The sequence below is a fragment of the Haliaeetus albicilla genome, chromosome 19 (assembly GCF_947461875.1).
Source record: "Haliaeetus albicilla chromosome 19, bHalAlb1.1, whole genome shotgun sequence".
Classification (NCBI taxonomy): domain Eukaryota; kingdom Metazoa; phylum Chordata; class Aves; order Accipitriformes; family Accipitridae; genus Haliaeetus; species Haliaeetus albicilla.
In genome coordinates this window covers 13,068,438-13,080,715 of record NC_091501.1, presented here as the reverse complement: position 1 = coordinate 13,080,715, position 12,278 = coordinate 13,068,438, and the positions used below count along the sequence as shown (strand labels likewise).

The window sequence follows — 12,278 nt, the reverse complement described above, 5'->3', positions numbered from 1 at the left end:
TATAGCAGTTACCTTCAGATCAGAGAGTCAGCCATTGCTTTTGCCTAGGCTGGGTAGGATACCATGAATGGTCTTCAGTACTACTAGTCAGTAAAACTATGGCAGTTTAACTTCATCTGATGAAGCGTTCCTTAATTTCCAAGCTTTTAGTAAGTCCCAGTTGAGCACGGTACTCTTTAATTATCTTCTGGGCATTGAGAAAGTACTTACAAGCTGAAGGGGGGGTGTTATGAAATAGCACTTTTCACTAATACACCACCATTTCAAGCCCAAAGCCAGAAAATTATTATGAAGTCTGTCCAGAGACCACTGTGAAATAGAGATGGTTTCAGTAAAGTTCATGTTAAGTAAGTGCTTGGGTCATAGAAACTGCTCTCGAAACTGATACTAGCTGGCATTGTTATGAATATACCCAGCAGAGAATGAAATAGCATCGAAAGTGTACCCAGGGTCTCTGTGCAGCACTGGAGCATTTTTCTAAGCATGAATTTGGGAGGAGGAAAAACTTTTTTTTTAGAAAGATTGTTTTCATGTTTCTTTTCCTTCCCTTTCCCATTCTGTGAGTTAGAGCAGAGGCACACAAGCAGTTCATCTGGCACTCAGCATAAATACAAGAAAGGAAAGTTCTGGGTGGAAGAGCTGGAGCAAGAAAAAGTGGCAGGAAGATCTGCCCCTGACAGAGCCATTTCTCTGCTGTCAGCAGCGCTTTTCACAGCCCCTGTGGAGATTTCCACCCCCTCAGTTATGCTGAATGCTGAATCGACTGTCAGTGTGGACACGCTGTGAAGGGGCAGGATCCTCTGCAGAGGGAAGAGGAGGGTGGAGAAAGCAGCAGAGGATAGGGAAAGAAATCATGTTAAAACAATAACAATAAGGTAAAAATTCTGTCATTTGTGGAAATGATACAGAACAAACCAGTTTCCTCACTGGTTCAACCACAGAAGTTGAGACACAGAAATGAATACTCAATTGCTTTTGTTCCTTAAAGGTACCACAGTCCCTGTCACTAGCCTGCACGTTAGGTGACCTGACCAAAAGCATCTTCTGCTTACCTCCACACATGGTACATACTGCTGGGTGTTCTTCATTCCCCATTTCTTATGCGTTGGTGAAAACTACCCGTATTTCATCCAAAGTATGGGCTGCATGACAGCACTGAGGGAAAGAATTTCTCCGAAAGAGTCCAAAGTCCTTCAGGCCCTCAGCTGTAGCCCCCATTGACTTCAATGGGAGTGCAAGGGTTTGCCAAGGTATGTCCCATCTGCTGGCTTGGGCATAAGTTTACACTATCTTTTGGGGGATTTCAGGGAGCAAAAAGGTACTATGTCTGTATTACCATTTGCTTTTTTTCTAGTAGTGACTAGGTTCATCATCTAAATCTTTCATACCAGTAGTAATTTTAAAAAAAAAGGGGGGGGGGCATAATTGTGGTCACACTACCTGTTGCAATATTATTTGATCTTGAGGATAGCAGCTTTGAGAGTAAGGATGTAGGTCTCTCTTCATCTCCCCCCACACTAATTTAATCATCCTGAGTGGCTAGGACCTGATTCTAGGGGACTTCACTCCACAGCAGAGGCTGCAGCACAAATGATGCTGGGTAGTGCTGCAATACCATCCTGGGTACTGGAGAGAGGTGAAGGAAGGGGAGTGAGCGGAGACACAGCAAGAGGCAATCCAAGCAGAATGGGATGCAGACTGTTGTTATTATTGTTGTTATTCCGATGGCATCAGCCCTCAGTGGGATTGATACTGTGTTCGTTTAGAGTTAGGATACTACCAGATGTTTAGTACCCAGCACTGGTTCCCAGAAAGCCAAATATCTGGGTAGGCTTGTAGTTTCTGCATAAATGCAGTCACAGTTCTGTAAAAGGGGAACAACAGAGACTTTTTAAGTGCCCCTATAAAAGTGCATGTGGTATGAACTGGCCTGTCATTCTGCCACTGATCGTTACTGTCACTTGTTTGACTTGACGGTGCTTGGGGGGGATTTGTAAGCGCTCTGAAATGTTCGCTATGCATGCAGTGAAAAATTAAGCTCTAGGATTTACAGCCATGCCTGTGGGAAGGGAGCACCCCGAGTGCGCCCATGGAGAGGACGCCAATGACAGGGAGCATTGGGACCCTTTTCTTCTGGCAGCTGAATGGCAGTCCCCAGCCAAGGCAGAGAAGGCGAACTGGTAAAATCAAATGTCCAGGAAGATGACGGGTCTGGATGCTGTCAGGGCGTGAGGGAGCAGTCAGCTGGGATTAGAGAGCAGCCAGGCTGGAGGGCTGAGGGCAGGGATGAAAGGGAGTACAATGGCCTCCTTCCTCCCATTTCAGTCTGGCTTAGCTCAGTAGGGAGTCCCAGAATGGGTTTGGGGGCAATCCGAGATGCTCCTCTCACTGTTAGATATGCTGCGCCACACAAGGACAGGTGGGAAGTTAGCCAAATTCAAGAGGGAAAAGCGGTGTCCTCTGCCCTGCCCTACCCACTCCCCTTCTCACCCATCCCTCTCCTTCCCCTGTGGGCCAAGCCCCTGTACCTGGGGTGCAAGGGGGACACGCAAAGGGTTCAAGGTACCCGCAGGTCTCTCAGAGGACATGGTGGAGCCAAGGCAAAGTCCACTTGTGCAAGCTGAGTTGGTGTGGTCTCTTTGGTGGGAAGCCACACAGGCAGACCTACCCCTGGCTTGGCTATACCTGTTTCTTTGAATTAATAATATCTACCTGCTATATTGTGCTTTGGCAGTTCAAAGCACTATGCAAACATTAAGTAATGCCTGGATGATTAATTATAATTAATTAGAAGGCAGCTATTCTCCTGGGATGTCAGTCCAGTACCTTTCACGCACACTAACTTTGTTGGAAATGAAAAATAAGGAATTGTGATGGCACTCTCCCCAAGCCAAGTCCTGCCCCAGATAGCACTGTCATCTGCTCCCTCCCGTGAGTCAGTAGCCTGGGGCTTTCTGGTCCTCAGGGGGTGCACAGCAGAAATCACATGTAGTTGCTGACAGAAGCTTTTAGTGATTTAAAGCCCCAGTGAAACTGCTGGAATCTGTGCAGGAGTTTAGCTGTCACTTCAGGCTGTGTATGACGTCTCTTTCATTGCCTGACCTTCTTGCTGTTCAAGTTACGTGGTTGTCAGTTGGCTGCCAGTCCCAATAGGGGCAGGTAGGGGTTTCTTCCCATTATGTTCCTTGCCATGGTTGTTGTGTCTCGGGGATGGGAGACAGCTGATACCACCAAAGCATGAGGCATGCACAGGCTCCATGGTACCCAATAAAACAAATCCAAATGGGCACTTGGGAGATGCAGGTTTATTTTATATGATACCTCTCTTCTCTGTTTATATTCAGAGTTACTGTTAGTTCTTATCTGCAGTGATTGGACCACAGTGAAATCGTTATCCCATGATGACAACAGTATATACAGATGTATTTGGGGAGAGTCCTAGGCAAGCTTAGAGAAGGGTGAGAGAAGAGAAATAGTGTCTCTATTTTACAGAGAGGGTTTTGGGACACTGAGTTATTAAGGCCAGTATTTTCAGAAGAGCTCTGTACTCACAGCAGGAGCAGATTTTCAAAAAAGCTTGGATTTTTTTTCAAAAGTATTTGAAATCAATCAGTCCGAAAAATAGATAACAGGAAGTAATTTTGCCATTATACCGCTGGTTAAAATACAGCCTCTATCAGTCTGATGGAAGCTCTCTGTTTGAAAAGCGATTACAGGCCAGCTCGATGTCTCTCCATCCTCTTCCTTGGTCCCCAATTTTGGCTACCTGCTGTCTGTTACCAGTGAGCAAAGAGAGGACATGCAGGTGGATTTCTCAGCAGTTTTGTTGCTGTGGCATCTTTTCATACTAATCTACACACAATTCTGTATTCCTACAGTTTTGTTGCTTGGGTGGATAAGACATTTTAACCTCCTCTCTAAAAAGTGACAGTTGTACCTGTAGAAGCTGCTAAAATGCATGGAAATAAGCTACAATAGCATAAGCACCTTTTACATGGGAGCAACTGCATTCAAGCTGGAGAATTAAAATGATTTCACTAGACTGGCTCGGGAACCAGTATAACATTACCCATACAAAACCTGAGAGCAGCTGATCTCTTGAATGTGTGCTGCGGTATTCAGAAAGAATGCTGCCCCTCTTTTAATGCTGGAGGTTGTGCCAACATTGTCCCAGTGCAGGGACTTCTGTGAGGTCCCAAGGCATGACCCAGGTGCCTTTATGGAAATCGTGGTCTTCCCTGCATCCAGTGGTAGCACGGGTAGAGAGAAGGAAGAATCAACTCATTTTCAGCCCATCACCTGCTACGTCTGGTTTCTGCCTGATGCCATTCCCTCCTGGCAATCCCCGAAGCCCAAGCGGTTTCTCAGGCATCCCTTTGATCTGACAAAAAGAGAGACGTCTGAAGGGGCCATGCCTTGGAGCTCAGTCATAAAAAGTGTTAGGGGCACTCAGTAAGGCAGAAATGCTAATGATTTTAGTACTAACAGCAGCCATGCCTTCTCTACCTCTCAGGACATCTCTCTGGAGGCTGTTCAGTAAGTAAACATTTGGCTGGCCTAAGGGTTGAGCCAATACTCCACAGGCCAGGGTATCAACATTACACTGGTGTGCCAAAACCAGTGTCTTTTGCACCCTTCATCTGTCCCTCTGCCTGCCTGGCATCCATTGCATTCTACTTTACATTCTGAGCCTTGGGGGAGAGACCTGTAAGTATAAAGGCTGCTTTTTGGGGTGTTTCTGGGGCAGACACAAACTGTTCTGAGCCAGACAAAAGTGAGGTGGTTGCCTTATTTTGCGCTCGCTCTGATCTTACAAACTCTGCCTTTCACCAAGATTTGATATCAGCGCTGGGGCCACATGGTTCCCTGTTCAGAGCTGGTTATCCTCCAGCCAGGTCAGTGAACAGGCAGAAAGAGCAAGCATCTGCCTGCAAAACTCCATGTAGATGTCTCCATGCATAGACAGTAACTGGTGACAAGGGCGTCAAATAAGTTTATTTTATCCTCAAAAGAATGCTAAAAATAGGTATGTGAGACATCTTACATTGCTGATGTCCAGCCAGAGTGGGCAGAATGCTATTTCCTTTTCTTCCAAGGTGTATCTGCTCTCTGCGTAGGCTGTAAGATCTTCAGCACAGGGATCGTGCCTCCTCCCTGTGTGTGTGGACATTACCTATTGCCTTGGGGATGAGCCTTTGGCTGGGGGAAAAGCAAAGACAATAGCCAATTCTGTAGAATAAATATTTCCCTGTAGCCTCAGCTGAGTGCCAGAGTTTGCACGCTGCACCACTTACCAGGAGAAAAACATTAAGTGAATCAGCCCACATTTCCTCAGCCCATGTGAGCATTGCTTCGCCCAGCACAGAGCCCCCAATATGGGTGGGTGCCTGTGCCCACACTCTGCTCTCACCAGCTGTTTCAGGGTATTTTCTCAATGGGATACCATAACAACTTGTGAGCAATAGGATTTCTCTTGTGGGGTCTGGTCAGGCATCTCTGGGACATCCCCAGTCCTGGAGCCTGTTCCAGGCTGGAGCTCCAGCCCAGGAGCCTGTTCTTGCCTGTGTGTAGCAGAAACTTCTAGCCTAAGGTTATCCATCACTGCTGCCTCTGTAGCTCCTCTGATTGCCATGGTTGTCACGCTTGAAGGGAAAAGAGCCCTTGACACTGGCTCAGGAGAGGCTTGCATATAGCTGGATTTTTTAGATTGGCACCCAGCGCCTTTGCCATGTTCCCTTTGCTTGCAAATTATTTGATATCATTTTAATTCTGAGCCGAATTAGAGCAGTGTGCGGGTTGTCATGGCAACCATTTCCTTGTGCCTTTTGGTCTGACTCATTGCAGACAATTACTCTCGCGCTCCAGGATTCACAGATGTGATAGGAGAAGAATCATGTGCTGGGCTTTCAACTTTTTTTTTGCTTTTAATTTCCTTCCCAGCCTCTCTTGCATTAACTCCTACCTAGCCAGCATCAGCAGGGACCTGAATCTCTGCCCAGGACCATATGGGCCCTTGGGACAGCATTGTATGTAGAGTGTGTGTAGATGTACAATGTGTGAGGGGATTTGTGCATATGTGTGTGTATTTGCATACACAGTTTCTCTGCAGTGCGTTGTGTGGCTGAGATACCTGTCTGTGTGTGTAACTAGGGGCGTGCACAGATGCATATACTCACAGAGCGATTTGCACTTATTCCTGTCTGTGATGGAATGGTTTCTGTGTATGCACACAGGTATGTACGTGAGTAATCTGTGTGAACATGGAAGCGTACCCAGAGTGTAGAGTCTGTCAATATGCACTGAGTATTCAGGGGGACTGACAAACTTCAAGGGTCATGAATTGGCCAGGACCTTCCATTCAGAGCTGTGTGAAGATCCACCGACTGCCAAGCAAGTGGCATTAATACATCTGACCAAGTAGGGTGCAAACCTAAATCTTGTGTGATTGCAAGGCCAGTGCATTGCCTCTCTTATGTGTGTCTCCCCACAACAGCCTGCATCTATGCATCTAAATTACGTGGAGGAAAACAGTGCTGTCCATGCAAGGACCATAGCCTTCGCATAGGTATAATCGATGTCATGACCTGTGTTAGGACCTGTAGTTCAGCAGAGGAGCAAAGTCATATGAGAAGATGCTGAAAGGGATTGCTGAAGCAGTCTGTAGGTGTAGGGATGAGGGGGTAAATATTACAGCAGAGGAGGTTATACGAAATGTCTTGTGGGATGGTTTGGCTTAAATTCAGCCAAGACTGAATTCCTGAGTTCCTCTTCTCCTGCCCTACCTATCCACTTAAGGCACAAATCTCCTTGTCATAAGGCTATGTAATAGGACTCCTGCTACCAGCCCTTTCCCCTCATAAGACCTTTGCTTTTCCTCCTTTCCCTCACTGGGATACCCAAGTCCATTCATAGGACCATAGGATATTTCTGTCTGGAAGGCACCTCAGGAGGTCTCTAGACAGCCACCTGCTCAAAGCAGGGTCAGCTATGAGTTCAGACCAGTTTGCTTAGAGCTTTATTGCAATAATATTCCCATAAATATTCCTTGTTCCTCCCTAATGATCATATGCTGTGCTCTCACTGTTTGTACCATGCAGAGGCTGTACTGATAGCGATTATTCTCTTTTTCTCTCCCTATCCTTGCTCTGCATGAGAACCATCAGCAAATCTTCATGCGGAGGTGCTGGACGCAGGGTAGTTTGCCATGGGTATGGGCCACTGTTGGGTGGCAAGGCACAGAGGGTGTGAGAGGAAAGGAGATTTGAAAGGTGGCTGTCCTGCTTCTGCCTGCAGAAGAGCTTGGCTGGGAGCCCTTGCCTGGAAGCCCTGGGAAGCATCAGGCTTTCCCAAGGCAGTGGGAAGGCATGGTAGAGATGTTGTGTGGGGGGAGTTAGGCAAGATGTGGACATCTTTGCTTGCCCAGGCAAAGCATGTGGAGGGGTGGTCTGCTGCTGGCTCTTGGCACTGCTTTCACAGGCAGCAGGGCAAAGTCTGGAGTGTGGAGAGGGAGTATTTCAACTTTCAGGGACACTGTGGAGCCCACATTGCTGGGAGGAGTCAGTAAATGGCAATGCCTGATTCTGTTGCCCTCCATCTGTCTGCTACCATAGGCAACTACTTAGGCTCCTTAAGCTGGCACGGCAGAGAGCCTGCGTAGAATGGAAAAAGAGCAGACAGCAAAAAAAGCTGTGTCTTAGAGGTCAGGAAATGTAGGGATAAAGTGAGGATTGCTTACAAATCAAGCTGAGTTAGACCTTCCAAAGGAGATTAAAACAAACTGCAAAAGATTCTTCAGCTATTTGGAAAAAAAAAAAGAGAATAAGAAGTGAGGCCACTTCTGGGCAGTAAGAGTGAAGTCAAGATCAAGGAGACTATAGTCTGAGCCAAAACCAAAGAGGACTCTGCGCCCAAGTTATTTATATGGACGGCAATATTGTCCTTGGGGAAAGAAACAAGCTGACTACTGGGAATAAGCAGCTCAAGCTGCTTAGTGCACTCACAGTGCTGGGCCTGGGAGCTCTGCGGCCTCAGGAGAGCTGGCATGTGAAAACACAGGCTTATAGCAAGGATTTTTTTTCAACTCTACCCTCAGTGGTGACTCCATGTAGACTGGAAAAGTGAAAATTCAGCAGTTAGGGTTAAGGAAGGGGGAGAAATAAATTTGTCGGTCTCAGACTTGTAAGTGTGGCCTCTGTAATGTTTGTAGCACTTTAGAGGAGATCTTGAAGGAAAGTATAGTTATTACCAAGCAGCTAGGGGGAAAGGGAGTCAGGCAATAGAAGTTTGTCAATGCCAGATCATACCAGACTAACCCAATAGCTTTCTTTCAGGTGGTTGTTTTCCTGGAAGGCAAAAGAAAATTCAAAGGTCTCATCTCTGTATTTAAGTAAGGCAATTGATACAGTGCCACATAAGAAACAACTAGTTAAACTGGATCAGGAAAGGCAGAGGAGTTGTAAGGGGCAGGGAGGTAGAAGTCAGTCTGGGAAGATGGCAGCAGCAAGATCACCCCTCAAAGTCTAGCAAAAGGTTGCTTGTAGCACTCCCCCGTGGTCAGCCATGGGATTTGCTAACAGCCAGTAGTCTTTGCTAACATTAACCTGAGACCCTGACTCAGATAGCAATAGGTAGTGAGGCAGTGTCCTGATGATTCAACACTAGAAGGCATTGCTAGTACAGGGAAGGACCAGGGTATTGTAGAGAAAGCCTTATCTGACCTTGGCAGGAGTACCAGAAACAGAATGAATTTCAGTAGTACGACAGACAAGGTCATATGCTTGAGAACTAATATTAGAAATCTTTTGTAAGCTGGGAACTCTGTGAGATCTGGTGGAGAGCACAGCAAGCAGGACTAGAGGCAGCCCTTGTCTTCTGGAAACTGTTGCGCCCATTTTGCCAAGTCTCAGTGAGGATCCTCAGTGTAGGCTGTATTGCCCCCTGATGCCCACATAAAATTCAGGGAGCCTTTGTCATCCACCAAGTTCCATCCTGAGATCCCTGCTGCAAGGCAGCCGGGTAGACTCAGTGGTAAACATATCCTGAGAAAGCTCAGGAGAAAAATGCTGTATTAAGTGATGGTAGGATGATGGCAAGAGATAGTGTGATGTGGATGTGGATGTTGTGGATGAAGCAAATGTTGTCCTGGAACATACCTGGAGAGTTGTTCCCACTGGGGATGGGGATGCATTGGTGCTCCTACCCAAAGCCCTGTGAGTCCTCTCCTCTAGTTTGTGTTACAGTTTTGGCCAAAGGAATACAGGCTGAGACAGGTACAGACAGGACAGAAAGATGATGAGAGGAAAGGGAAGCGTGACTTCATGGGAGGAGCCTGGGAGAACCCAGCTTGTTTAACAACATGCAACCAAGGCTGAAGTAGATAGGATTGCTGTAATAAATGCATCTTGGAGGAAACATTTAAACTAAAGCACACAGTTTGTATGAAGACAGTGTAATATAGATAGGCCATGAACATATTTAGGGTGGAAAACTAGAAGAGGATTTCTAGCCATTAGGCTAATGCAACTTTAGCCAGAATCTGAGGTAAAAAGACAAACGGGTTTAAGCTGGAGCTTGAAAAGTCTGTAAGAAGGTGGTGGTGCCTTGAATAGAATGAGGTGAGACTCTGCTAGCCTGCAGTCCCTTCTCTGTCACCAGGGAACAGCTGAAGTCCCTTGTATCACCATGCCACAGTACAATTACCAGCAAGCAAGCGAGCCGTGGGGCAGTCACTCAGGGCACTCCCTGTTCACCACGGCACTCCCTTGGGGTACAAGGCTGGGCCTTTTTACCATATAATTCACACACTCCATGATTTTAGTCATGACTGAATAAAAATATGCTTGCTAGTGCAGCTGAAAGCCCCAGCATAGCACCTGGAAGGCCAGAAGTTAGGGCTGACCTAAACCCCTCTTTCAGCCTTTGAGAGTGTGGTGGTTTCTCTTGTTTGATTTGGGTTTTGCAAAGTAAAGAGGAGTGAGCAGAGAAGGCCCTGCTTGTGATAACAAGCCTTTAAAAAGCAGATGGGAATGTGGGGGCCGGCGTGTTTTGTGGCAGCTGACAAGTGACAGTTGAGGAGATCAGAGAAGGGAGAATCTGAAAAGCAGCTGGTCAGAGGCAGTTGCTGAGAAGGGGATGATCAGTCACAAGAGGATGAAAATAAAGGGGAGAGAGAAAGAATAACTGGGGAATCAAAGACATTTATGTCCAGTGGGAGAGATGTGAAAGATAACCATATGAGACCATGAGTGGATGAAGTAGAGACTGCTAGAAGAGGACCATCAGTTTAAATAAAGGGCTAGATTTTTCTCTTACCAAGAATTGCATAAATCTGGAGACTCTTGTTTAAAATCCAGTGAATTTATACTACTATAAAGGTGGTTGTGAGTGGGATCAGAACAGTTTCCCATAATCCGGCTCCCTCAAAATGTCTTGTAGGATCTTGCCCTAGGGTTTCCATATACCTCCATCTTTAAAGTAGGAAAAATGCTCACACAGCCTAGCCAGTGTGTTGTGAGACATGGCTGGTGGGGAGGTGTAGGAAAAGGTGATATTTACTATTGTATGGCAGTAGTGGGGTAATATCTGTAATACAGAGCACAGATTTTGATGGATGAGGAGCATACTCTTAAAAGGAGGAGGGAAAACAGGAAAGAGTGCGACAAAAGGCTACAGTATTGCTCCAGAGGTGGGAAAATGCTTTACAGCAAAAGACTTAATGAACTCTATTTGCTTATCTTGCCAAAAAGAAGACGGAGAGATTATTTCATTAGAGTATAAAGTACCTTCACAGGGGGAGATACTGGTTATTGAACATTTGGTTTTTTAATCTAGGGGAGAGAAGCATAACAAAAATCCTGTGACAGGAAACCAAACGGATTCAAATGAGATGTTAGCATTCACGCTTAATAGTGAGCATGAATAGTTATTGTAGTAAGGCACCAAGGGAAAAGGGGGGGTTTCATCTCTTGAATATTTTTTAAATCAAAGGTAGATGCCTTTCTGGAAGATTCACCTTAGCTGCACATAAACACTCACTGTTGGACTTTCTACAGGATAACTTCTCTATTTTCTGTTTCATAAGCTAAACAGATTGAGCTCTTTAAGCCTTTCACAGCAAGGCATTTTCTGCCACCCTCAAATAATATTTGTGGTTCTTTTCCACACACTTTCCAAGTAGCGTGCGATATGCAGAAGGTCAGACTGGATGATCTAAAGTCCCTTCTGGCCTTTATACTCTCTGAATCTCTGCCTCTGTGAATTCATTAATGTTTCCAAGCTCCCAAAGAGCTGCCAAAGGCAAGCACTATAGAAATGCAAAGCATTGTTGTTACTCTGGATATTTCCCTTGAGCTTTATGCAGAGCTGGTTGAATATCTCAGTGTATCGTCTGTGCATATTTCCTCAAATGAAATACCTGCATTTGTCACTTGTTTGGTGCCCTTTATGAGTTGATTTTCTGCAGCTGTTCTAACAAACAAGTTTATTCCCAAGTTAGGACACAAAAAAAGCAAATGTGAAGGGCCAAATCTCAACTTGGAGCCCCAAGCAAATAGTGGCATGTTGTTGTACTGGCCCAGAAGCTCCACGCAAGGCAGAGTTATTCTTAGCTTTGCTTTCTCCTTGGCTCCAGGTGCCCTGCACATGGCCTCTGCCTGGCTGCAGCACAGTGCCACTGTGGAAAGGAGAGGTCTAGCCCCTGTTGGTTGCTTCTCTCCCACCCTCTAAAGGGAGAAAAGCTGTGATGATGCTGCCTTGTCCCCAGATTTCCAGGGCTGCTACTGATGTGGAGAGCTCCCCAAAATGACACAGGAAATCTTTACTTACTTGCACTCCATTCTGTAACCATACTCATCAGGGAATGCTTATTCTTTTGTACGTATTGCACAGTATTCTCAGAGGGAAGGCTTTCTGGTCCTCAGAAATCCCATGCTAGGACTTGCACTTATCTAATCAGAGAATATAAGCTGACCCTCTGACCTGTGCTTCCAATCAGTGCTAGCAAACACTGTTCAAGCCAGCATAGCAAGCTGCCGATGAACAAGATACTGAGGAGGAGTTCTAATTTATATATTTTACATGTTTTATATATACACATACGTAATTACGTGTTTATATATATGGTGTTATATGTGTGTGTGAGTAGGTATGTATGCAGGGCAAATACATTTGCCAATATCAAATAATCAAATAATAATCAGATTATAATAATCAAATTGCAGAAAATCACAGCCTGCTCCCAGATAATTCATGAACTGAAAAAGCCTAGAGTCATTGGATGA

At 45.7% G+C, this 12,278-nt stretch overlaps 1 protein-coding gene across 2 annotated transcripts in view; it reads left to right on the top strand.

Annotated features, from left to right (window-relative positions):
• The window catches only part of CACNA2D4 (calcium voltage-gated channel auxiliary subunit alpha2delta 4), a 131,200-nt gene that overhangs the window by 64,212 nt on the left and 54,710 nt on the right, over nucleotides 1–12,278 (top strand). The gene's annotated exons all lie outside the window — the stretch shown is intronic.